The sequence below is a fragment of the Hermetia illucens genome, chromosome 1 (assembly GCF_905115235.1).
Source record: "Hermetia illucens chromosome 1, iHerIll2.2.curated.20191125, whole genome shotgun sequence".
In the NCBI taxonomy this organism is placed as follows: Eukaryota; Metazoa; Arthropoda; class Insecta; order Diptera; family Stratiomyidae; genus Hermetia; species Hermetia illucens.
This window is the reverse complement of record NC_051849.1, coordinates 91,999,400-92,027,156: the sequence shown is the minus strand read 5'-3', so window position 1 is coordinate 92,027,156 and position 27,757 is coordinate 91,999,400. Positions and strand designations below refer to the sequence as shown.

General features: G+C 43.7%; 1 protein-coding gene across 1 annotated transcript in view; it reads right to left on the bottom strand.

Annotated features, from left to right (window-relative positions):
- Nucleotides 1-13,436, bottom strand: part of LOC119661261 (polycomb group protein Psc-like) — a 68,931-nt gene extending 55,495 nt beyond the window's left edge. Inside the window, exon 1 of the mRNA XM_038070514.1 lies at nt 12,535-13,436. The gene's annotated coding sequence lies outside the window, so the exon portion shown is untranslated. The remainder of the gene's footprint in view (nt 1-12,534) is intronic.
- Between the last annotated feature and the right edge of the window lie 14,321 nt (nt 13,437-27,757).

Here is a 27,757-nt window from a genome sequence, read left to right as displayed (position 1 = left end):
TTGCACTGTCTAAGTGCTTCTTCGTTCTCTTTGCCTTTAAGTTTGTATGTAATGACTTGTTTAATATTTTTTTCAGAGCGAAAAATCATATTTTTTTTGGCATTGGCATCTCAATGACAAATGAACGGCTATTCAATATTGATTTGCGCCTTATTCAATACGAATATTTACCAAAAGATATATCACTTACTTCGTCCGCACCAACAGTTCCCTGCACGGAACGGCGAGCAACACTTTCCAAATTTAAACGGAAAAACAAATCCTGTCTCACCTAAACACCTTAAGGCAGTTCGAAACCAACACTTGCCATTAATACGCAGCGAAACCATCTTAATGAAACAAAAATGAAAAGTTCAAACCTCCATGCACATTCCAATTGTCCAACAATTCCCAAGAGAAGTCCTTGGAAAAAGTGGCATACGACGGTCGCTCATAGTAAACGCTAGATTGCTAGATTTCGCTGTGCCACCTCCCGATGGGCGTTTTTGGTATTTCATCTCCTGGTGCAACAATTTTGACGATTATCTATTAAGGCCGCCATCCACATTCAGTCCGGCCTGTCAGTTACGCCTGAACAGTTCGCAGTTGGACAGTTTAGGCGGCCAGTAATCGAATAAAAAACGATTCGGCCAACGGGCTAGACAGAAAGGAGATACAGAAAACCGGTATGTATGTGCGTTGATGCGTCCTGTTGACGGCCGTTGCACACAGTGTATTTAGGCGGGTGAGCGAGAATTTTATTGGCATCTTCATCGCTAGTAAAAATTTTTTATTACATGCTCAACACAGAAATATCTTTAATTTAGGTCTCAACGCTTTCGCTTGGCCAAATTGAACAAATGGTGTCGTCCGGCTTGCTGCGTGGGTGATATTTTCTGTCCAACAGGCGGCTGAAATATTTAGGTGTAACTCACAGACTTGCCTGGCCGACTTAAGGGGGCCTGTGAAATCTTCCAATCAGTAAAAAATAAAATGAACCCCAGGATTCAATCGTTTCATTCATCGTCCACAGAAAAGGCAAAAATATGAAAATGACGCCCATCAATACCTTCCCACTTTGACGTAAAAGTGCACATGTATGTAAATATTCTAGAGGATGTGAAAACCATCCAATATTTCGGACATTTCTAAATACCGACAACTGTTTAGGAAAAGATCAAACTCCATGATAACCTGAGTAAGGAAAGTTTTTGACAGATTGATAGTTTACAGTCGAGGAGAATAGTCAACGTTCCTCTTAAAAAAGGTTATCAGGAAGAGAGACTGAATCACATTAACAAATAAAACAAAGATGAAATAAAAAAATTATAACGGAACCAAAAGGAATTTCACCCTGTGTTCAGCAGAGGACTCATGGAGCAGCAACTAATAAACAATGTTGGACTCGGTGATGTACCGACCACATGGAGGAGTAATCTTCCTAGCAAAGAGAGGAACCAAACTCTAAGTGGCCTTGTCTAAACTTTACGAGAGTTTTATACTAGATGACCTGCAGGTCTTACTAAACAAGGCAGAGTACTATAAACTTAGACAGGTTGATAATATCAGCATTTTTATTTTATTTGATAAAGCGCGCACACTTCGCACTCACGACCGCATTGAACTCACACGTTCTAAATCACATTGGAACAGATTTCACGGCGGGCGTTTAACTGTCATAGTATGTTCGAAATGCTTTTAGCGAACTCAGTTGCAGAGGAAGTTTCGGATTGAGATTCTCTGAAATCACAATCACTTCTATGATTTCGTCTCTTTCAGAATTACACAGTGTTGAATTTTCATTCAACACTGTTTTCTACTGACAAAAGAACTATCAAATTGATACCAACGACAACGATTCCTGCCAAATTATTCTACCTATCTTGTTTTTTTAGCGCTATTTTCGTTATTATTAAACAAATGGATTCGAAGCAATTTCGTGTCTTGATTTATCATTGGTGGTATTATCCGGACTTTGCCTCATTAAAATCAGCGGTTGAATAGTGGTTTCGCGAATTTAAGTGTGGCTATAAAAGCACCAATGATGCGAAGTGATCTGGCCGTCAAATAGTCAAAATAGCGCACATTATGCAAATGATTTTTAATAATAATAATAATCGTTGGCGTAACAATCAATTGGATCAGAGCCTTGAAGTGTATTAGAGCACTTCATTCAAGACCGTAACAATACACTACAGGATTACAGTACTCTGTAGGATGCAATGTGGTCAGCAGTGCGCTCGTCCGAGATTATTACCCTGATTTGACTCAGGTACTCATTCGCAGCTGAGTCGACTGGTATCCGAATAAAAACTGAAATAACAAGATATAGTTGACTCTTACTGACTTTAAGTCATATAAGAAGGCAGTGTTTACTATTGAACATGAACATTTATTTATGATGAAGGTGCTTTCAAAATGGATGCCCCGCTTGCTGACATCGGATCAAAAGCAACAACGCCCACACTTACCTTGAGGGTGTTGTTGCAACTGCCTCACCAGCATCAAGTCAAGAGGCAAAGCTTACAGTATACAAACAAGAATGGCATGGCCCCTGCGACACAGGAAGAAGATAACGTTATCCACGAAAAAAGTCAATATAAATGACATGTCCGAAAATGGTATCAAATCTGGGATTAAATAATTGAGGGAGTGGAAAATTGTGATTTCTTCAGGAAGGTCAAGCTTTTTGTTACTATTCAAGAAAAACCCTATAGCCATGTAACGGTAATAAATGTGCCCATGCCATGGAAAAATTTTCCTCAAACAAGTGGGACTATCCCCTACTAAAATTTGTACCATCATAAACAGGACACCCTGTATATATTGAACCAGCAAACCACAGTGAATCAGTTGTATTGACACCGGCAAATTATTCGATTCTTAAACATCGCAAGATGATTGTGCTGTGGTAAAGGAGGCATGATGACATACGAAAAATAGAATGCAATATCATTTCCGGTTACGAACATGCCCAGTAGCAGTTTCCTCGAAAGATTGCCTTATTAGAAAAAGCATTACAAGCCTCTGATTGTTATGTGAATTTCATTTAGTTTAACCCTTAACATGTTAACAAATTCCTTATTTTTTTATCAACCAAGGTTTCTTTGAAAACCTCATCCTGTTTTAATTTTTTTTCAATCGTTTGTATTGGAATGTTATTAAATTAAAAATATAACTGTACAAAAAAAGTAATAATTAAAAATAAATTTTTGTAAGGTTTATTTGTTGCACAAAGTACCAAACAACTTTTTTTATATTTTTGGAAGCAGGCATTATAGGTATATTGATACGATATGAATTTTCAACTAATCTGGGTCACATGTCATGATGGGTTTGTTGTAATGACGGCAGAATGACCTAGAACCACCCTCTGGGATCTTTCAGCTATCCCCTTGGTGGGTTAAGGGTTAATTTGAGCATAGTTACATGAACCCTTTTCCTGCTATTCGCTAACACACCGACAACACGTAAAGGATTGCCCATAAGTGCTTGACAACCATATTTTCCCTTGAAATCCTCAGCAATGTGAGTTCCACTTCCTTGGATCCTTTTGAAAACCAGGTATGCATCACATATGTTTCGCTATAGAATCCACGGAATACGTACATATATGATCCTGTTCACAAATTCAAACCTCAAGCTAAGCTGTTATACTTTTCGATTTCAGGAGAATCTCTCATTCGCGAATGATTCTCAAACAAGATTCCCTGAAAGTCCCTAAATACTAACTTCTGTAATTTTCCAGAAACCGGACTTATTTTACCGCCTTTTTAATTTTGAACATTTATACATTTCCCGCACACGAAAACCCGATCCATAGCGACAAATTTTCTATTCATCGGACCCATGCATCAGCATTTCTCATTAAACACACAAGGGATAAGCCCATTATCATCAGCTGAGGCATCAACGAAGCAGCAACAAAAAAACACTAGGAATGCAATACAGCATTACGGACAGAAACAACACAGCAGCAGCTACACAACCCGAACAGGAAAAAAACTCAGGGAGACCCGAGCAACGAAACGAAATGAAATGCGATAGAAGCCGCCACCGACATGAAAAATTCCCAAAATGATTGGAAAGCAACAGAACAGAATCCAAGAAAGATCCGAAAAAGAGGGCGAACAACAAAGTGAAAAAATAAAGGATGGAAGAGGGGCGCAATGTGGTGCGGGGAGCGACAACAGAAGTTGTATAATAGAAACGAGGAGAACAGATGATTTCCCAAAGCGGACTCAGCCATCCACCGCAGTATATAGCCACGGATATAAATATACACGGACATGACTAAGCCAAGCCGGGTGCACGGTGGTATAACGTGCGAGAAAAAGGAACACAAACGAGAAAAGGAAATTCGGTCACATGCTGAGGCTGAGGGGTTGCAATTCCGACCATATAATCATATGGTGCAGGTAGAGGAGAGCACGGTAGTGTTGTTGCTACAACGCCGTTTACTCTGTTGTTGTTCCTGTTTCTAAGAGCTTGGCTGTCGCGGTTTAGGATGTATGGAACAGTCCTCGTGGATTCTGTTATTTACTTACATTCAATCCCCTTGTAACCGGATATGAAGCATACATACGTACAAACATATTGTAACCTGGTATATAATATTAGGGGTACGCAGTCTTTTTGCCAAGATGAATTGCTTTGAAGTGCTTGCGAAAATAATCATCGCTTCAACTCCCAATTATATACCAATTTGATATGGAAAGAAAAGCCCTACATTATGCAATATTACATTTCCAGCAGAAATTGCTACATTCAAGGACGCTTGGAGACCCATATTGAAGGCATTCAACAACTTTCTTCTGCGCTTAATTATATGAGTGCAACCAAATGGAATTGGCTCGTCATAATGTCCATTCCCTAGCGTGAGTTGAAGTGCATCTTCAGAAACAGTTATAAGAAAATCTATAATGAGCTAAGAGGGGAGGAAATCAAAGCAGGTCCTTCTCGGTTAATAATTCAACCAAGCTCAGGTGATAGCCTTGTTATTTCGAATAAAATCAGGTGGCAAAAACATGCAAGCTTGTCTAGATTATTGTCCATCCAATCATCGGTTTTAAAAACCACGTTGCTAGGCGCCGTCTTCATGGGATATTTATGTCGTTAGCTTTAGCGCCCACGTCAATACGGATTCGTCATCGGAACGCACTGGTAGCATGCATCCAAGCCCAGTGCACAATGTTGTGGCAAAAATACCCCTCGTTCAGTAACGAAGAAGCCAAGAGGATCTACATATGTATATACATACATACAAAAGTATATATTGCAGCAAAAGATTACAACAGAAAATAGCATTGCAATATTGACTAAAGTTTGAAAAACCAAAATTGCGTTGCCGTTTCATTCGGAATTCTGTCTGTAGACGCCACGATTTACATTAGCATTGATCTTGCCAGCAACCCCACTTACTTCAATGATATCCCTATGCTCGCGAGCTGTAAGGACCCATTTCATTGATGACAAAGATCCCTCGAGTCTTCCTAAATCTTAATAGTTAAAATGTTCTACCCTCCACTGTTAGGTTAAATTCATAACAGTTCATTATACAGTAGTACTAAAGCTAGGGTTAGTGCTTGAATAGTAATTATTGTAGGACTGTTCGCTTATTTATCCCTTTTTGCTGGCTTTTTTAAATGTTTATGCTTAGATCTCATTGCCATGCGCATTTACAGGACAGCTTAATGTTTGTAAAGCATCCTTTTTCAGAACTCAGCAACACCCTCCTGACTATATAACAATAAGCGTTGGCGCAACAATCCAATTGGATCAGGGCCTTGAAGTATGTTAGAGCACTTCATTCAAGAGCGTAGCGGTACACTATAGGATTACTGTATCCTATAGGAGGCAATGTGATCGCCTAGATTATTACCCTGATTTGACTTCACAGCTGAGTCAACTGGTATCCGACGTCAAATCACGATACAAATCCCGCTGCCACCAGTGAGATTTGTACCGCGACCTTCCGTACGATAGCCTTGTGCTCTAATCACTCAGCTATCTGGACACACACTGACTATACTGACAGCAAATAAGGTCATTCGCTTTTTCGCACACTCCTCCATAAAGTTAAAATGCTTGGCTGGGGTTGTAAAGAATACGTGCTCCCCGTTTGGTTTACTAAAAATGTGAAAAAGCTAAACATGACGACCTTGCCAAGATATGAATCTTTTGCAACTTGTGTAAATCTAAGCCAATCATTTCCTACAGGCACTAATTCTCACTGGAAGTCTGACTATTTACGATGTTTTTGTTGAGACAACATGGTTATCAAAACTATCTTTGTCTTTTCATTCGCCAGAGTTATTCTTATCCTTGGGATGCCTTGTTACTACAACAGGTCTACTCCTTCTAGTTGAGGAACCAAGGACACCCAGTTGCAGATTTACTAGTATGACAACGGCATAGATGATTTCTTTCTTGCTTGGAGGAACAATTCATGTCCACATGCCTCGCTAACTTCCCACTTCATCCGCAAAGATAAAACTTCGACGGCTATATTGGGTTGGGGGAAAAGTAATGACGTATTTGTGATCGAATTTTAACGCTTTATTTAACATACTTAGAATTATCCGATTTAAGCCAAATATGCGCCGTTTTGTTCGCAAACTTGTTGCCATTTAGAAGGCAAGTCCATTAACCCCCTCTTATAAAACCACCCTCCTTATTTGCAGAAAACTCAGACAGCCAGTTTTCGCAAGCCTCTTTTGAGGCCAACTTAGTAGCACCAAGAGCGTTTTGCATGGACCGGAAGAGATGATAATCACTTGGTGCCGGGTCCGGACTATACGGTGGGTGCGATAGGACATTCCATCCGAGCTCCCGTAGCTTCTGGCGGGTCATCAAAGATGTGTGAGGCCGAGCGTTGTCCTGGTGGAACACAACACCATTCCTATTGACCAATTCTGGCCGCTTCTGGTCAATCGCCTGCTTTAAACAGTCAAGTTGCTTACAGTGGAGGACCGAATTGAGGGTCTGGCCATAGTTGAGCAGCTCCCAACCCGAGTTTTTTTGGAATCCAATCTTCTGCAAATGGTTCCAAACGGTTTTATGATCTATACCCAGTTCCTGTCCAATCGAGTGAATGCTGTGAGCATGCCGGTCTACTTGGATGATTTTCTACGACGATTGGCCTACCAGTACGGGGTGTATCTTCGACATCCACTAGACCAGAACGAAATCGATCGAACCAACGCCGTGCTATGCGAATCGTTGCAGTATCTTCGACATCCACTAGACCAGAACGAAATCGATCGAAACAACGCTGTGCTATGCTAATCGTTACAGTATCGGAGCCATAAACTCCACAAATTTTTTTGGCCGCCTTCGTTGCATTTTTACCTCTCAGGTAGTAAAAATGTAAAATATGACGAATTTCTTCCTCGGTGGACTTTCTTTGACGCGCTATAACTTGAGTACGATCATAAAACTGTCAAAAAATGCGATAAGTACAACACAAGATATGTTTAAGTGTTGCCATCTATTGACAAAATACGACATTACTTTTTCCCCAACCAAATGTGAGAAACCTACTGTTAGCGTCCTTCACCGGAACATCAAAAAATTAATAATCAGCCCGAAGCCGAAATCCCCAATCATTCTCCCGAGTTTCTACAGCTACCAATAAAAGTTGGCGTCCTTGCAGGGCGTAACCGATCAGTTGACTTCCGTCAGAAATAAAACCGGTTTCCATAGCTGACCAGTACTCATCAATATTCTCTGGCGGTCTATGCAAGATGTATGTCGTCGTTCCCGCTGCTAGGTGACAGTCAAATTGTGGAAGCGCCTTGAAATTGACGCGGACACAACACGTAAATGAAAACAAATGAGCATTAATTGTTGGGGTTCCTCTGCGTCGATGTCAGCCCCGAAATCTAGTATTGACTGCAAGTGGTTCTTAAGGAGTAAATGGAAACCTATGACACGCCGTTCTGTGGTCGAGCAATGTCCCGGCATTGCGGTGAAAATTATAGAGGTCCATGAACCTTTCTGCTTTATTGTGACAGTTATCAAGATTGTTTCCACATCCCATGATGTTACTTCTGCATGTCATTCATCCCCTTTATATAATATACGTCCCATACTACACTGCACTTTGGCTTCGAAGTCTGGGTTAGAACCTCGCAGGGACAATACGAAGCTTACATATGAATATGACACCGAATACTTACCAAATACTGCCATCGATGGTAGATTGGGAACAACAGGTTCCCCTGAGACACCAAGAGATTATTTAGCCATTCAGACTTTACAAATATTCTCTTCGACCATTTACAAACAAACTTGAGTCTGTCTTTGATTGCTTGTATTTTTTTGTTTCTACCACGTTGACTGCGGGCGGAGATAAGCGTAACCCTTCTTTGTGTAAGATTTTAATTTATTAATGAGTTTCAAGTTGGTATAAATGTATTATCACATATTTATTACTTGAATATTTTTCAATGAAAAGAAAACTTGGATAGCTGGTTTATAATTCTGCAAATCCCTATCAGGGACAAAAAACATAAATGTCTATTGTGAAGGAAGCGTTTTCTATCCACAAACATGTCCACAAGCTGGACGGATCATACTTTATGTTATACCCTATACAATTTCATGATTAGGATAAACTTAAGGAGAGTTTTACAATCAATTACTAACAATTATAGTAACATACTATTACAAAAATGTCAGGCGATGACGGCTTTACGGCAAATCGTCAGACGCTGCCTCACCTCTGCCCTGGAAGCAGTGTGACCGAAGCGGCTCGCAGATGTTGAGTGTCCCTTTATATAATTCGCAGAACACGACATAACTACGAATTCTCAAAAAAAGCATACTATTATTAACAGAAAGAATCTATACGTCTTGAATTTCGCGATATTGAAGTCACTTTGATTGTGTTTTATTCAAGTGGATAAAGCGTTGCTAGTCTGAAGTTGTACTAATCATTTCTACTTCAATGGCTACAATTCAACCACTTCTACTACTTCATTCAACCATGATTTTTCGATTGAGGTTTCTGGTTTGTGACTAGGTCTTTATATTACTCTTCAACTACTCTCTCGACGGTACGATAGCCAAAATTGTTAGCGCGTCAACTCCGCAATTTCGACGGTTATTGTCTAAAGGGAGTAGATATGCAGCACAATGGGCCTAAATGCTTGAGTGCTGGGACTGGTCCGATTACTCTCCGATGCGTGAAATCGGTCAGAGCATATTGCTGGCAATGCACCATGTGCCAATAGGTCTAATTGTTTCTGCAAAAAGTGTGACAGATAGAAGGACAATGAACCTTATTAAATTTTTTGTTTTATACATGCACACAACACCAAACAAGTCGGAAACAGGAAGCTCGGTGCTTCAGGTATGAACGGTTTCGTTGACCTTTTACATAATAATATTTGGGTTCACGATGGTTCCATTTATACATAACTCGTAGCGCATACCCATTGAATATACCCGATATTCAAGTCGATGTGTTACCGACATTTTGTCTCTCAGGGAGTACCAACTTTCTTAATAATGTTTATATTTACACCAAAATTTCTCGTCTCTCAACCAACCCCAAAACGAATGCCTGATTCGATTACTAGTGTACAGTACTAATCAGGAACTTTCATTCTACTATATTCGATGAAATGAAATTTGTAACGTATGGGAACTCCCCTTTAATTCAACGTAGAGTTACCATTCACGCATTGCATCCGCAGACGCTCACAGTTGTCACGTTTCCACCAAATTTCAGGTCAACAAGTGTAATCACTTCTGAGAAAAATGAATGTGGCAGACAGACAGTAAACCTTAAAAACTTGGAATGGTGTTCTATTTACAAGCCGGATTGAACGTGTTAATTAATAGCATCTCACGTTTTGAATCGTCTAGCCAGAACGACGAAAGCTCGTCGAAAAGGACAGACGAAACTTTCTCAGAGGCATGAAATAGAGAAGTTTTGCAAAATAAGACTCATTCAGTGGGTCCGACCCACGATTTTCATCCCCGTACTTGGTTTTTCTTCCCTATGACCCTGGCATGGAACAAAATTAGTTTCACCTGTTAAAAGCAAATTGTGAAACGAGTCAATACACTAGCATACTAATGTTATCTAATTACGCGTTATCTTATAAAATCAAAAAAAGAAAAAAAAATGACTGCAACAAATCGAGTAAAAAAGTGAATCATTTATTAGGTGTGTGTGAATTAAAAATCGGAATTTTTTGGTAAATTTTGATGGTTCATGGTATAAAGAAACTATCAAAACAATTTCATGTTAAATATTGGTCGTCGCTAGCAACAACTTTTGTCCATCTTTCGGGCAGCTCATGGATTTGCGAAAAAACTAGTCATCTCTGGATGCAATCCATGAAGTGGTCATTTGCCAGGGCATAGGCCATCGATCGGAACAGGTAGTAGTCGCACGGAGCGATGTCAGACGAATATGGTGGGTGGGGTAGAACTTTCCATTTGAGCGTACCGGTTTCGCAACCTGTGGCCGAGCATTGCCATGTTGAAGAATAACTTTATCATTTCTTTGCTCAAATTGTAGCCATCTTTTCGTTATTACTTGTCTCAAACAAATCAATTGAAGTTTATAACGATCGGCTGACATCTTCTCTTCCGATTTTAGCAGTTCATAGTAAACTACGCCTAGCTAACCCCAGAGCAGAGCATGAACTTGGATGCGTGAATATTCGGCCGTGGAGTGGTTGGCTGGGCTTTACCGACGACTTTCTATGCTTAGAGTTATCGCGCAAGATTCATTTTTCGTCACGAGTCACTATACGATGCAAGAAACCTTTTCATTGTTTCCGAACGAACAGCTGTTCACACATACAAAGTCGTCTTTCCACATCTTTCGGACGGAACCTAATATTTTTCCTTCTGGATCATTCCAAGTGCATGTAAACGCTTGGAAATGGTTGTTCCGTCAATTCCTTGAGTTTGACACGAGTTTTCTTTTAGCGCTTCCTCTAACTTGGCATCTTCAAACTAGCTGCCCGGGGCGCCCTTAGTCACTGATGTCAAAATCACCGCTTTTGAAACGTTGGAACCATTCGGAAACTTGTATTTTCGATAGAGCATGCTGCCCGTATACTTCTATAAGCAATTGAAGGCTTTCTATCGCAGATTCCTTCAAGAAAAAGTAATGTTTCTCGCAAAAGGCAGAGGTGACATAGATTTTAATTAAAATACGGGTCATGTCCAGAAAGTAATTATACTGGGACTTTCATGGCCATAAGAGATGGGTTTTCACCATCTTGGGAAGTTTGTTGAAAACTCTTTACTCAGGATCACCTCTTGCGAATAATGTTGATCCAATCTTCGGCCAAATGAGAAATTCGCACCATCATCCGTATGACGCGTGAAGAAGCTGGCGGGAGACTTCTTCGAAAAGTCATCAAAACATAACCTACATGTGTAATCTTGTATTTTTTTGTTGAATCTACACCAATTGCCTACATTTACTTTTTGAATGTGCCTCGTATGTTGTTCTACCTACTTGACATGGTCAATTAGATAAAAGAAGCTCAACAAAAATGCAAAATCGGCATAAGTATAATACCTTAGTAAAACTTTTCTGATCACTACGCACTCTTGCTCTAAAGGAAAAATAAGAAACAGATAAAATTATAACTACCAATCGCGGGTGACTTTTGCCAATTTTACACATTCAATCTATACTAATTTTTCTAAGAATGAAATGGCACAAACATTGGGTTCAATATTTATCTTCAATGGGATATCTGCGTTTATGTCCTTTCTGAATCTTAGAAAATCTGCCTAACTTTACGATGCAATATTTGTAGCGCTCACACTGCGCAGATTAGCGAACATGTTAATACTATTTTTGTAGAAATATAATTAATTAGTGAGACCTAAAAATTTACCCCTATTCAGTCCGTTGTATTGTTTACTTCTTCTTGGAAAGCTAGAGCTCAAGAAAAAAATTCTGAATAAAACAAAAATGCGAGCCACGTTTTAGGATTTTCACCTTGACTACCTGTAAACGGTACATATCTAGGTAAATAAAAATCTGAAAAAAATATCAGCCATGAGGTATTATGGGTATAAATTTTATTCCGTCTATATAAACATAAGCGGACCTAGGCATATAAAGCCTATACATGACCGTAACATATGCACATGTTTGTAACTAAGCTATGTATACATGAACTAACACCACAACTAAATATATGCCCAAAAGAGCTATAGACGATGAATCCTGTGTTTCAGAACAAGAATTACGGGAAATGATCTTTGCCATCAGATCATAAACTTAGGGGAAATTTTAATACATGTAAGGGGATGGTGACCCCTATACATACCCACAGACCCCGTGCAGCGTATACATACGTATATAGTGTACAAGAGACTAACAGTCTATCGTTGCTGCTGGCAACATCTATGCCCGTTGACGCTCTTGTAGGTAATGTACATACCGCGGAACAGCTAGGAAAGCAAATACCCGGAAAGGGAATTTTCAATGTTTTGTCTTAAAGACAATTTCCTAATGTTTCAAGATTTATCGTTAAATTGCACAATTCATCAAATTAGAGACGACCTTACCTATAGAAATGTAAATCCTTCTGCGGAAGTTCCGCTTTTGTACTCCGAATTAAATCCTAGCGACAACCTAATCCACAGTGGTTGGGATAAGGACAATTCGGAATACTATCCATTATTGGGCACATCCTGGTGAATGCAGGGGAGTCCCTCCAATTTGCACTGAATAACCACAAAATTTCAGGCGAACTCACTAATTCATAGTTCAGTAAGTCGTTTCCCCAACGCACAGGAAACTCAAGATCGCTCCGATTAGCAGCAAACGTTGCACTTTTCCACTTACGGCAGCATCTGCCACTTTCTAATATTCCAAAAATTCTCCGAACCCAAAAATAAATTCACCAACCAACTTCCACTTTGCTAATCCACGGGTGAAATCAAACAGTTCACTGCGAGCTGCACCCGCGTCCGTTGATCTCGTAAATAAAGCGGCTTCCACGCGATCTGTCCGGGGACGGCCGCTTGCTCCTATCGCACTATGTACATATGCAGGGGGCCTATTTACAACTGATTACCCGCGGCGCGCGTATGTACCGAAAACTGAGGAAATTTAAAAAAAACCGCCAAATGCGAAGGCACAGCGAAGCCAAGATCGATATATAACGACCCGATCGCAGGTATCAGCCAGAGCGGGACGGCTAGCACTATTGTTCGCTCTTTCACTCTCCTGGAAGCGATAACGACGCCTGAGCTTCGCTAATGCGCTTTTAATTGGTTTATATAATGAGTAACGAACGCCACGAACACCTTCCGTTGCGAGCGAATACAACTTTTCCGAAATCCGCTGATCGCCAGAAAACCGCTCAACACAAAGCTCACTGCCAAGCTTGCCACTGTTCACCAAGTACATAACAACTCAAAGCTTAGATGAACTGCACAGACCTGCACGCACTCACATCCTCTCCCGGCCAACGTCAATTTTCTACTGAAACCCAAAGAACCAAATACCAGCCGCTCGGGTAAATAAAAGTCGCCGTAATTCCCAGCCAAGTCCATCCAAAGGCAAATGTTTTCTTTCGAATTGCCCGTCCTGCTCGGGCCAATGCCGCGCACGAGACGGCGACACGGTAATCTGCGATAAATAGTCCTTCGAATTAGTACATAGGTGGCACTATACATAACAGCTGACAGCGTGCACGCCGTCGTCATCGGTCGTTTGCGTTTCGCCTTTATTTACCGAGCAACCTAAGACGGATGGCGAACGAAAAAAACGACGTTTATGTACTCGCCGCTTGCCTAACTGCCATAAATAGACCAAATGTGGGTTCTGGAGCGGGGGATCGGGCAGGGGAAAGTGGAGCGAGAGCGGGGCGGAAGGAAGGCGAAACAAGAGCCCAATGAGCACATAAAAGCGAAGGCACAAAGAAACATGCAGACTTGCGTATGTGCCTTTTACTCGTCATGCATATATAATGGTCGGCCAAGTACATACGCCGCGACGGTGACGGAGAACAGAAAAGCCTCAGGAAACGCGCGAGAACAAATAAACCCAAACGGGCAGTAAATAAGCGCGCACTCCCCAACGAAACGAAGGGCGAAGTTCGAAAGCTCAAATTCCACGCAACGAATTCGACTCCACTGTGGCGCGGAAGCTTTTCTCGCGGGGTGGCCTTTCTCAATTTCTCCCCCGCATGCAAATCTGACGCGAAATATGCGAGTGCAAGAAACGGCCAGAAATGTCATTTGAATCGCCGCGGGAGGAGTTGCGGGGAGAAGCGTGAACTAAAGCAAAAAGAAAGTTTCCAACAGTTCGGAAATGAAAGCTTCGATGAGAAATCACTCGAACGAATTGGGTTGCCTGGGCAGCAGGCGACAATGTATGCACAGCGGCCGGGAGCTTTCGGGCGCTTCTGAGAATTTTTTCTTAAAATTTCCTCGTTTCAATGCGATTTCGTCCACTTTCCTTCTTATGTGAACTCGGGTTCACGCCGGTCTGGCTTATTAACGAGTTCCCGCTTACATGAGACTTAGCGTTGCGACGTACAAACAAGGGCGATTGGAGGAATTCGGTTGGGGCCGCTAAGGAAGTGAATTCACTTTGTTTATCCAATGCCTTTGGGCTTAACGCAACGATTCGCTAAGGGTTGCAAATTAAATAACTCCTAAGTAGAATACCATTAACTAGAAAAGAACACGAGAGGGATCCACCCGGTGGAAAGGCTCGTTTGCCCCAAAAGTAATCGATGTCGCGCAAAACAGCTGAGTTGTTTTTGATATCGACAGGTTCGTGGAGGCAGTGATCTAAGCTCGGGCCCAAGAGAGGGAAAATCTCGAGGCGGTGAGGGTGAACGCAGGAGCCAGGAGACCCGTCGTTAGCTATGCTAACGCGGTAAAGAGCATTCGACTGGCCGTAATGCCGAAAGTATTTCCGAAGCAAATACTCACTCGTGAGAAGTAGGAAATAATTGAGGACCTCATCGTCATGAAAATGTGTCGGAATTGGAATACGGGGTTTCGACCAGGTTCTATACTGATAGACTGCGCGATGAAGGTCACGGCGGACTGACTTAGGACTATAGCCTCCAAACTGGCAGGATGGAAGAGAACGGAGCTGTCGACATGTGTTGGAGGTGATATGCCAGGGGCACATATAGAGACGGTTTACCTTCCCAAAGCCGCAACGATTGAAATGGGGAAGCTTTTACGCCTCCTCATCACTCAAAACATGGGTCTCCACACGCGGTTAGGGCGAGTTGTTAGAAGCAATGAGGAAGACAAAGCCAAAGTCCTAACGATCAGGGTAAACGACCAATCCCTGGAGGCAATGAAACGTCGTAATTGCTTTGTCAATCAAAGTTCTGGTAGCATATTTGTGGACGTGCACCAAGGAAGGATATTTCTGAGAACACATCGGGTGAAAATCCTACCCAGGACCCGAAAGTACCGCGGAAGCCCTTGAGGCTGAAAGGGGAGGACAAGCAGGGAAATGGACCTGCTGCCTATAGAAGAGGATAAGCTGAACGACCTTGATCTACGCTTTCTAGAGCTCAAGTCGGACAAGGAAATGCAAGGAAGTGCCATGTCGGAGGAGGAGGGTAATGCTCCGACATTATAGAAGAGCGCCAAACACTAACGGAGCTGATGGACAGTACTGCACTAATTGCAAGGGTAATATCTGCAGTAATTGCAAGGTGAAGTTCTAAGGGTAACATTGGAATAGTGCTGGCTTAAGAACCTAGGATGTATCGGGGGCAGATTCGCGGAAGGCAAGGAGGTAATTTGGGAGTCTTCTTGTGAAAAACCAAAATTTCCAAATTACGCAGAGTGCATAGCCGATAATAGCAGGTTTCATTTTTTTGGGTAAATAAGAAGCCTACTCCGAGCACATGGTTTACTAGTTTGCCACTATAATATATAGAGGAAACCGGTCCTTGTCCAGCATATTGGGAAAGGGTATTGCTTATTCGCAACTTCTTTTCTGTACAGGGATCGCACGTTCAATGAGATCAGTAAACCATGTGCTCGGAGTAGGCTTCTTACTTACCCAAAAAAATGAAACCTGCTATTATCGGCTATGCACTCTTCGTTCGCAAGGTAAATTTAGAAATATGGGCTCCATTAACGTTCACGGCGGAGTCAAGCCGTCCACTATAGGATAGACTGACGCGGAATATAGCTCCCTGGGGCCAACCTATCTCTCTCTGAAAGGGAGCTGCCTCTCCTCTAGGATGATATGTGGCTTTCCAGGGACCAAGCTTCTCTTCTACCAAGATCGTTAGTAAGTGGTAGGCCCATCTTCAAAATACTGAGAGCTAGATTATTACACCCAAGAAGGGAGAAGTTGGGATGTCAAGCAGTGGATCCAAGATCAACATTGGTATACTGCAAGCAACATACCCACAAAAAGACTACTGCTCAAAAAGTAGGGACAAGCAAAAGCACGAAATCAATATATCAGGCATCATGAAGGAGACAGGTCTCAGTGGGGCAGGTGCTACATGGTACTTGCGTCATCTGAAAGAAGGTCAGAAACCAGAAGGTGTTCTTAAGAAGGTTCAGGACAGCCATAAACTGTCTTTTTCGGAGCCAAGAAAGCGGGAAGCAGCGGAGATCAGCCCGGATGACGGGAACTCTCCCAAAAAAATACAAACCCTAAGCCCAAGGGGGGAGAAAACCCGAGTAAGTCAGGGGTGAAGGCAGGAATCAGGAAGCCCATCATTAGCTATGCTAGTGCACTCAAAGGCATTCGACTGGCCATGCTGCCAAAAATGTTCCCTGAGCAAATACTCACTTGTGAGGAGCAGAGAAATATCGAAGACCTTGTCATCAGGTAGATGTCCAAGGGATGGACTGCGAAACTTGTGTTGACCGGGATACACTTCGACCAGGTCACTTACTGGTTTTTTTTTTTTTGGAAGTAGGGTAGGTGATAGCGTTTACGCTTAGAGTATTGGACTCCCGCAACAGCACGCTGTCGGACTACCAACCAAACACCTCCCTGTCATCAGATAACTAGCCTGGAACCGTTTGACACATTACTTCGGGCTAGCCCTCTCGCTCTCCGCTTTGGGAGCCTTCAAGTCAGGGAATTCCTTTCACCAACGGGAGGGGAGGGGAGGAAGGAAGTTGTTGTTAGTTCAGGGAACCCCTTACCGTCTGATCCCTCCGCCAGCCGAGTTCAATCTTCCTCGCAATAAGAGGAGCCCGAACATAATGCGCAATACGATTCCAGCTCGCAGTGCTCTTCAACATCTTTCTGACAATGTTGTCTGGAGAGAGCTCCCCCGTGTCTGCATAAAGCCGAAAACCGTCCCACCTCTCGCCTGGTTCGCCACATGCTATAATCGGAGGACGGTGCCATCCGCGCAGCAGGATTGGCAACATTCGACCCGCTTCAATTACGCGGTGGTCGGTCTGGATGAGGAGTCCATCCTACTGGTGTCGGACGTGATAAAATCAGCCTATACGCTCCTAAAAACCGAGTTAATCAAGCGCCTGTCGGTAAGCGAGTTAGCAAAACTGGATCATTTGCTGGCATTGGGTGATCGAACTCCCAGCCAATTGCTTCGCGAAATGAGGCAATTGGGTGGGTGGCAAGATCGACGATGACCTGATTAAGTCGCTCTGGCTGCGTCGGCTCCCGGAGAGCACCCAGGCTGTCCTCGCGTGCGTTTCCGGTTTTTTCGTGGCACTGGCAGCTTCGGTCAATAAGGTGCACGAGGTGCACGCGCGCCCGACCATAGCGGCCGTTAAACAGCCGTCGGACGAGGTAGGCGAGCTAAAGCACGAGACAGCCGCTTTAGCAGCCAGTATGGTTTAAATGCGGGCGACGCTGGACGCTCAGCGTTCGGGCGCCAGATCGCGAGCGATCTGTCGCTTGAAAAGGGCGATCGGGTAGCAGGTCGTCGGGGTAGCCTACGGACAGCATTTGCTGGTACCATCGTAGATTCGGCGATAAAGCTACCAGATGTACGCTCCCGTGTAAATTCGCGCCTCGCACACAAAAAACTAGCTCCGCAGGGGGTCCTGGCGACGGCCACCCAGAACGCAGCACCACGTCGTCTAACGATTTTTGACACCTTCAGCAGGCGCAACTACTTCGTAGATACTGGTGTGGAGGTTTCGGTTCTTCCCGTACCCCGACACCATGTGCTATTTCCGCAACCTTTGAAACTGGCAACAAATTCCTCCCAAATCAACCTACGGGTATAGGCAAGTGGACGTGAGTCTTGGCTTGCGTAGGACGTTTTCGTGGCGATTCATCCTGGCGGATGTCAGCTTCCCCATACTAGGCGCAGACTTTTTGTGTCACTATGGGTCGCTGGTGGACTTGCAAAACAAGTCTCTTATAGATCCCATGACCAACTTTAATTCGTCGGGCCAAATGGCATCTCACCCAGACAACAATCTTTCCGTACTTTTAGAAGACATTACCGACTGTTCAGGCACTTCTCCAAAAGTTCAGCCAGATTACTACAAAGTGTAGTCTCTCTAAAAGACTTTGCGCATAATCTTGCAAATTGCCGCATCTTTTCGACCTTGGACTTAGCCAAGACATATCATCAAATCCCTGTAGCTCCAGAAGACATACCAAAGACGGCAATATGGACACCCTTTGGACTCTTCGAGTTCACGCGGATGATTTTCGGATTGTGCAATGCGGTGCAAACCTTTCAAAGGTTCATTCACTCACTCCTGCGAAACCTCGATTTCTATTTCGTGTACTAGGATGATGTTTTGGTCGCTTCTTCCAGTGAGTCTGAACACTTAGCCCATCTCGAGTGCATTTTTCAACGTCTCCTTGAGGCCAGGTTAGTCCTAAACGATGAGAAATGCAAATTCCTTCAAAAACCGGTGAGATTCCTCGGCCACTCCATTTCCCCTAAGGGAATACAGTCGGACCCAGACGAGGTGCAAGCAATTACAAGCTTCCCGCGTCCGAAGACAGTGAAGGAGTTGAGAAGGTTCTTGGGCATGCTAAACTTCTATCGTCTTTTCCTGCCCAAGGTCGCCCAACCCCCGTCCGTTTTGAACGCGTACTTGTCTGCCCCAAAACAAAGGACACACGAGAGATTGTGTGGTCTGAAGAGGCTGTCCCCGTGTTCGACAAATCTCGTCAACAACTGGTCCACGCTACACTCTTAGCAATTTCTCTGCAAGATGCACCCTAGCCATTTTTGTTGATGCCTCTGACATCGCAGTAGGTGCTGCTCTTCACCAAAAGGTGAATCAGGTATGGCAGCCGTTGAGCTTCTTCTCTAAGCAGTTGAAACCTGCTCAGCGGAACTACAGTACCTACGATCGCGAACTGCTCGCCGCATACTTGACCATCAAATACTTCCGCTTCTCCCTAGAAGGCAGGTATGTTCACAGTGTTCACGGACCATAAACCCCTCACGTATGCTTTGAAACAAAAGTCCGACAAAGCGTCCCCACGTCAGCTTCGACACCTGAGGTTTACAAGCTAATTTACGTCAGACATCCAGCACGTGTCCGGCAAGGACAAGATAGTTGCTGACGCTTTGTCTCGTGTCTCCGAGGTTAACATCCCCGCCTCACTCGACTTCTCGGTTATTGCCAAGGCACAGGAGGATGACGGAGTACTTCAGAGCCTCAAATCCAACTCCAAATACAAATTTCGGAGGTCGCCCATCTTCGGCTCTGTTGTGAATACTCGAAAAAGGGACCCCGGCCATACATTCTGGTTACCTTTCGCAAGGAAGTGTTCCACGCAGTTCACGACTTAGCGCATCCCGGCATCAGGACGACAAATCGGTTAGTCGCCGAGAAATATTTCTGGCCCTCCATGAATAAGGACATCAACTCCTGGGCCAGAGAGTGCATCGCATACCAGAAGGGTAAGGTCACCAGGCAGAGAAGTGGGCTCATTCCCACGCACTACCAAGCGGCTCCACACCTTACACCTCGACATCGTTGGCCCTTTGCGAGACTCGCACGGTTTCAAGTATTGCTTTACAATCATCGACGGGTTTACGCGGTGGCCTGAGGCAATACCTCTGAAGGACATTACGGCGCAATGTTGTGCCGAAGTCCTCTGTCGAGAGTGGATCCCTCGCTTTGGCGTCCCTACAGTGATCACCACTGACCAGGAAGTGCAATTTGAGTCCACCCTTTTCTCGGAGTTAGGCAAACTCCTGGGTTTTAAACACTAGCGGACTACGGCATACCACCCGCAATCCAATGAGATGCTAGAACGTTGGCACAGGACGCTGGAAGCCGCCATTATGGCACGCGACTATCCGTCCTGGACTCAAGTCTTGCCTCTCGTCCTACTCGGCCTACGAGCAACTCGCCTTGAATAATTTGCTGCCAGCCCCGCGAAGCTAGTATACGGGGAGAACCCAAGGCTCCCTAGTGATCCGGTCTTTGACAAGAAATCGGGTCTCCGGGTTCGGTCGCTGAAACCCCTAGGGTTCATCTGGGGGCGTAGTGATGTGGCGCAGCAGAATTGTTAACATTCGAAATATAATTCGAACGTTGCGAATGCGAGCGGTGCAGTTGGCTGGAGATAGAGGGCCCGCGTGGAAAACCGAGTACACACGCCTACTGACCACGTTTTCTAATTGAAATAATTTAAAATAAAAGTAGAATAGAAAACATTTTAATTAGTGCTATATTGGAGTGGATACTAAGTGTGGTAGCGTCAAACTGTTCATAAGACCTGTTGGTGCTAGCAAGAAAGGCGTGGAGGCCAGTTGTATGCCGTTGGGGGCCTACCTTACAGTTAAGTGTAAGTTAATGCATTGTAGCATATTGAGCATTTATTTCACAGTATAAAATACTAAAGCAGTATGTAGTGGCATTGGTAACAAAGGTCCACAAAGCTTTCTGTACTGTGGAAAGCGAGAGGCGAGTGATAACTACACAAGCATTGTACCAAATTTGTTCACCGCCCCGCGACGTAATATCTGATGACGATTCCGCGGGGTGAACGATTGAAGTTGTACCCGGGTGTGGGGGACTATAGTTATTCTGTTTGGAAGTCCTTACTTACTGGCTTTGCTGATGAAGTCGCATCTTCCGACTGGCTCTCCTCCTATGTTCGCAGTATTTTTTGTTTCCTCTCATTTTTTTTCTATGAGGTCATCCTTCAATTCAATTTGTCATCCAAGTCAGTAAATGGACGGCACCTTAAAGACACGAGGACTATATTGAGAAAATGACCATTCGCTATCCGCACGACCACGACGTCGGTGTGCTCATTACAAGCCAAACTTTTCTTTTCCTTCAGCCTTTGGCCCGTTCACAAGCGGGGTCGGCTCGTCGTGATCGACTTCGTCATTTGGCTCTATCGAATATCTGATCTGGGTGCAATCTCGAGCTTTTCAAATCCCCATCTAGCGTGTCAAGCCACCGTTGTTTAGGTCTGCCTTTTGATCGTTTACCACCGACTTCGATGTTCAGACCAATCTTGGCAAGTGAATTCTCGTTGGCACGAATTGTGTGACCATACCATCGAAGACGCCTCTCTCGCAGCTTTTACACGATCGGTGCAACCCAATAACGATCGCGGATGTCCTCATTCTGGATATGATCTAAACGTGTCAGGCCACTAGTCCAACGTAACATCTTCGTCTCCATTACCGCAAGACGCCGTTCATTGTCTTTTATAGTTGGCCAACACTCAGAACCATAGAGAGCGACTGGACGGACGACATTGTGGTAAATTTTACATTTGAGACGTTCGTTGATACGTCGATCACAAAGAACGCCACTTCTTCCAGGTTGCGTTAATGCGTGAAGCAATTTCATAACGCAGTTCTCCATTGGCTGATAGCATTGACCCGAGATATTTAAATCGCTCAGTTCTGGGCAGATCATTGCCGCTGACAGTGATTGTGCCTGCTTCATGGGGATCGAAACGAACTTTACTTTTCGGATCGTGGTAGAGCAATTGAACCCAGCGCACGAGTTCTTCTGGCACGAAGTGTTGTCGTAAAGCATACCAGATAAGTTCGGTGGTACACGGTCAAACGCTTTCTCTAGATCCAGAAAGGCAATGTAAAGAGGGCGATGCTTCTCACGGTGTTTCTCCATGAGTAACCGCGCAGCGTGTATTGCGTCAGTAGTTCCGCAGTTCTTGACGAATCCGGCTTGATTCACGGTTATTTCAACGATTTCGCAAATACGGTTGTCAAGAGTGCGTTCGAAAATCTTCATGGTATGGGAAAGTAATTGGATCGGACGGTAATTTGAACATTCTGCTGGACTACTTTTCTTTTTCCATATTGGAACAGTGGTACTTTCTGGCAAGTCAGATGGTGTTCGTCCTCCCTGAATAACCCGATTAAAGAATTTACTGAGCCACAGTGTTGGACCCCAGCTCTTCGCTTTCCAGAGCTCAGATGCGATGTCGTTTTGTTTGTTTTATTGCCTCCTCAACTTCAGTTGCGCTGACAGTTAAGCTGAGTGTTTTACGTAGGTACCTGTCGTGGAGACTTAATCCTACGGTCCTCTTCAGACACGGATTGATTTTATGACCACAATCAGAGCCCCGCTGAGACAAGCAACAACGGTACCAGTCTATACCAAGTGCATGGCTTAGCATTCATACTGGTGGATGCAAGAATTACCTAATTTCTACCGAACTAAGGAGACCGGCACCCGTGTTTAAACGCAATACCACGCCGAGGCCCCAAGGTCTCTTCTCGCTTGAGCATAACCACAACCACCATGAAACTCCCACTAGGTGGCCTACCGCAAATAACCGAGCTATCGTCAAATACAACAGGAGTTCACCCGAAGTATGAGAGTCCAGGGCCTATCCCGGTTCCCCTGGTACCAGTATACCCCTGGTAAGGTTTCGTGACCAATTGGCCAGTTCAGATGAGTCCCCGTGCAGACTCGGGTCTGATCGCCCTAATTAGGCCTTTGGAGCATCCGCCTACTGCATCACGGACGGCAAACCAAAGTGAGTACAGCGTCTCCCGGTGTCACCACTATGGAGTTTCTCCTCGGCCACTTGGTTTTGGTTTGGCCGACAGGGTTGCCGCCCCGTCTTCCTTACCGCCACCTCTGAGCACCAGTTGCGCTGATAGGTGGAACTGGTCCAAATATCGGCAATGATTGTGGAAGTGGAGGATGAGCTAATTCTTCAGTTGAAATCTGCTCGAAGTATTCTCTCCATTTACCCGTTGCGACTCGACGGTTAGTAAGCAAAGTACCGTTCTTGTCATTAACACAACAGAAGTGTTCGATATCCTGTGTGCGTTCATCACGGCTTTTAGCAAGTCGATACAGATCTCTCTCGCCATCCCGAGTGTCCAGTTTATCGTAAAGTTTTTTGAAATGGTTCGCTCGGGTGACAGCGACCGCTTCCTTTGCTTCGCGGTTGGTATTCTTATAAATTTGCAAATTAGCAGGCGTTTTATCGTCGAGAAATTTGTGATAGAGGCGTTTCTTTTCACGGACCTTCATTTTAACATCGTCATTCCAAAGCCAAGTATCTCGGTTGATGTACCGCTTATCCGGCCTGGTGGCCCCGAGGGTTCCAGAGGCCATTTTGTGGATCGTGTCTTTCATTTGGTTCCATGATTCTTCCACATTCGTAATAGTCGGCAATCGTATGAGTGAGATCGTTTCTTCTCACCAAATCGCCACCATTTAATGCGTCGCGGGCCAGTGCGTTCATCATGCTGCTTTATCGGTGGCTTAACTCGCAGGACGGCAATCAACGGCCGATGTTGAAGTGCGATGGTCTCATAGGGAACGACTTTGCATTTAGTGACAATGGTAAAGTGTTGGCGTCTTATGAGAATATAGTCGATTTGCAATTTACTGTTCCCACTATAAAATGTAGGAATACGAGACAATCGTTTGATGAACCATGTATTCGTAAGTACAAGGTCATGGATGGCCGCAAAATCGATCATACGCTCATTGCGCGCTCCGAACCCCTTTCCCCGTGACACCTGTTACCGTCTGCGTTTTCACTCACATGACCAATAAGGTCGCCGGTAATGATTATATAGTCATCAGCAGGCACGTGACAAGTCTTTTCACCGAGAAGTTGCCAGAAGGCATCTTCCTCGGCATCAGGTCGACCTGTCTGTTTTGCATACGCGGTGAAGAAGTGAATAGTGCGATCATCTGATATAATGGTGAGCTTCATCAGCCTATCATCAAATCGTTCGACTTCTTTAATGGCATCACGGAAACCCTCTGAGATGGCAATTCCAACACCATATTGAGTGTGTGGGTTACCAAAATAGAGAAGTTTATAGCTATTTTTACCGCGTTCGCGTTCAATGTGGTAGCTTTTGGCACCAGACCATCGGGTTTCTTGCAGAGCGCAGATATTAATACGCCTTTTTCGAAGGGCTCTTGCGAGTTCCTCGGTCTTTCCAGTTAGAGTACCAACATTTAGCGTGCAGGCACGTATTTGTTTTGTTCGTTGTGTTCGGACTAACTTCCTTACGTCCTGACGCCGCCCATGCCCATTTCTCGACAGGACCGGGGCCCGTCCTGCCGTGTCGACTGAGGTGGACGCCCTAGCATTTCTCCGAGGCTTGTGACTCAATCCGATCATGTTTGTAACGACATTGTATGCATTTTCTTGGTCGACCTGTCGCGGGACCTGTCACCAAGAGAGATCAGGCAGGATTAAGCATAGTGGAATAACTGCAACTATACTCTATTTATCTCTTTCCCTGATCTCAGGATTTTATTTTTGGTTTACTGAGGATAGTACAGAGTGCGTTGCCTCAACCCTCCTCCTTTACCTGGGCTTGGGACCAGCATACTATGTTAGTAGCATGGCGGAGTTCTCATTACCAGCCAATGTCATTTTCAATAAACGAATTAATATAAAGACCAATTTATCACGTATTTTTAGCAATATCGATGTCTGGTTGTACCTTTATCTTTTCTTCGTTGAAGCTCCTGGATGAATCTGCTTGGCTGAGCAAAGTTCAATGTGGTCCTCAATTAACACGAAGTGGATTTTGATTTTATACGAAGATGGGCAATTCCTTAAAAAATTCGAAACCTCTTTGTCTCTCTTTTATCATGCCCTGAGCATCTAAACCCCTCAATCTAGAGGATTTCTGGCAGCGGAGAACATTTTTGGGAACAAGAAGCGCATTCTAATCTTGCGATATGCGCCCTTTCTCCTGTCCAGGCGGGAATACATATGTGTGCACCATACACATAATCTGAATAACAAATCCAGTTTCAATTTTTATTTAGAATGAATGGAAAGAAATGCAAATCTGAAAAGTATCTTTTACAAAAATCTCAACTCAAGTTTAGTTATGTCCCCTTCCAGTTCTCTCTCCCTGGCGGGCTATTCAGTACAACAAATCTGCCGCGCTTTCGTAAATTTTCCTCTCCTACGGTATCTGCTTTCCTCTCGCATTTCATCCAACATTCCGTTTTGGCGGCTTATGTATTCGAGACTGCCGCCAGCAAAAAATAGGAAAGCAGAGAATCATCTGTTCTAATGTACTCGCAATTCGCCTGATGCCGAGCCATGCACGCTCTGCTCGGCGCGGTTGTTGTTGTTCCTCTTTCACAGTCTTTCGCGCGCCCTGTGCCATCTATGCAGCCAAGCGGGCCAGTCGATTGTTGGTTTGCTATCCGCTGCTTCCCCCCGCTTTCCGCTTTAAGATGCACTTATTGTCGTTGCGGAGAAATGAACTGAAAGCAAGTATATAACGGCAGTCGACGCTTATTCTCTCTTCTCTTCGGCGTGCCGTGTGCGGGGCCTATGTAACGCGCTCGCCGAAAGGCGAAATGAGGACAACTCGACAAAGGGCGGCAGGGAAAAGCGGAGGGAAGGAGTGTGAAACAGGCAAAACTACACCACATTTCCTCAGGCAACCCAACGGACTCGCAGGCGAAGAAGGAGAACAGGCAAGAGACCAAGGAAGAGGCGAGTGTAAAAGAAGAACGAAGGGGACCAGGAAGAAGACGAGATAGACCGTGTGTGTGCAATGAAATGAAAAACAAGTCATGACGGATTGGAACTTGAAGCCTTCCTGGGGCGTTGTTGTTGTGCCTCGTCTTTCGAGTTTGCTATCAAGTCTTGAAGTAGCGTCGCTTTACACGGCTTGCGAACGATTTAACCCTTAGCAGTTCGCATGGACAGGCATGTGCACTTTTTTAGGTGAAATAATTTTGGCGAATTTATGATAGTAAGGTTTGCAAGTATACGGGGATTTTTGAGACGTGGTAATAACCAGAATTTAGAGGGAGCTACACCTAACAAATAAGGTGGATCTTGCAACAGTTCGTACATCAAGCCATTGATTTTCGCGATTGTCCTTTTGAGCTGTGTGAGTGAATGCGTTCTCTTTTTGAAAAATAATTTCACTTTTTCTTTTTTCATGAATTTTTAAATTCAAGTGGTTTGAAGTAATTTATAAACGAAGTTACTTTTGCGTTCCAAAACTCCTTCTTGTCCGATTCTTGGGCGCTGACTTGCTTCGCAACTGAAGTGATTGTAGACTCAGGGACCCACACCCCATACTGATGAAACGACGTGCGAAATCCGTGTTTGACGTTTTCATTCAATTATTAGCGAATGTGGTATCCACCAAAACACAAAACTTAAAGCAAAATATTGCTGGCATTAAGACCCCTAGGAAGAGCTATATTTTTGCTACGATTTCAGGTGTCAGTGCATTTCTCGAACGTCTTTCACGTCGATTGCTTTCAAAATTTGAACTCCCACATTTAAACTCGACGACCAATCTTTCTGCTGGTGGTAGATAGGTCATTGCATAATATTCAGTTTTAGTCATTGCCTAAAGTTGTAATTACTATGATAGGTCAACTTGGACAGAAGTCGTTCGTTTATTTCGAGTGAGTAGTTGAGCCTTATTATACTTTAAGGTTACAGTTTTGGAGTCATCGCTTCTCTTTTTTACAATCACCAATTACATCATATCATATCAAATGTTCTGACGGACTATATATCTAGTTTGTGAGTAAAGGTGCTACCCATTTCTTGTACTGGAAGATTAAAAACTTTTTCTCTTGAACATTAGGCATCTAACTAAGGAAAAATAGTATTGGTTAGGTACAATTCTGTTACATGATACACCAGGGAAATTCAAATCCCTGACGAAATTTCGGCATTGATTAAATCTATCATTTCAAAAAAATAATGGCTGCCACTTCACCGTTGGACACAATAATTACTATACTGTGATAAAAATGGTGTGATGGCGAGATCAAATTTCGACCATGGTCACAAATGTTTCTGACTGTCTAACGAGGATAGACATATAGTATAAGGGGCTCCAAGGGGCTGAGTTCTTTAACTACGGTTCCCTCTTAGAAAAAATATTTGAGTAGAAATTATAGTGGGTAACTTAAAGAAAATGTAATGTGCTAATTTAAAGAAAAAGTCTAGTTTGACTTTAATACTTAGCACTGTGGTCGGTTTTTCATAGAAAGAGTCATTATTATTATGTTAAGGTGAAGTCACACCGCGTCCTTAAAGAACTATTGTATCCTCAAGTGTCATTATCATTTACTTCCCTGTATATTAATCCTTTCAATGAGATTCTGCAAATATGAAATATGTGAAATCAATCGATTTTGCGGCCTCTCGAGAAAGCTTGCAGTAACTTTCAAACTATATAAATCCCACAAGCTCCTTGCTTTAGACTTCGAACCCAAGAAAACTGTATAAGGAGAGTGCGGAGGAAATTTTTTTAAACGCTAGTCAAGGTGCATGTTCCCAAAAGGTGAGTTAACTAACTGCAGTCGTCTTGAAACTTTGTACCATTAACTACTGCAGAAGGAAAAGGAGGGGTGT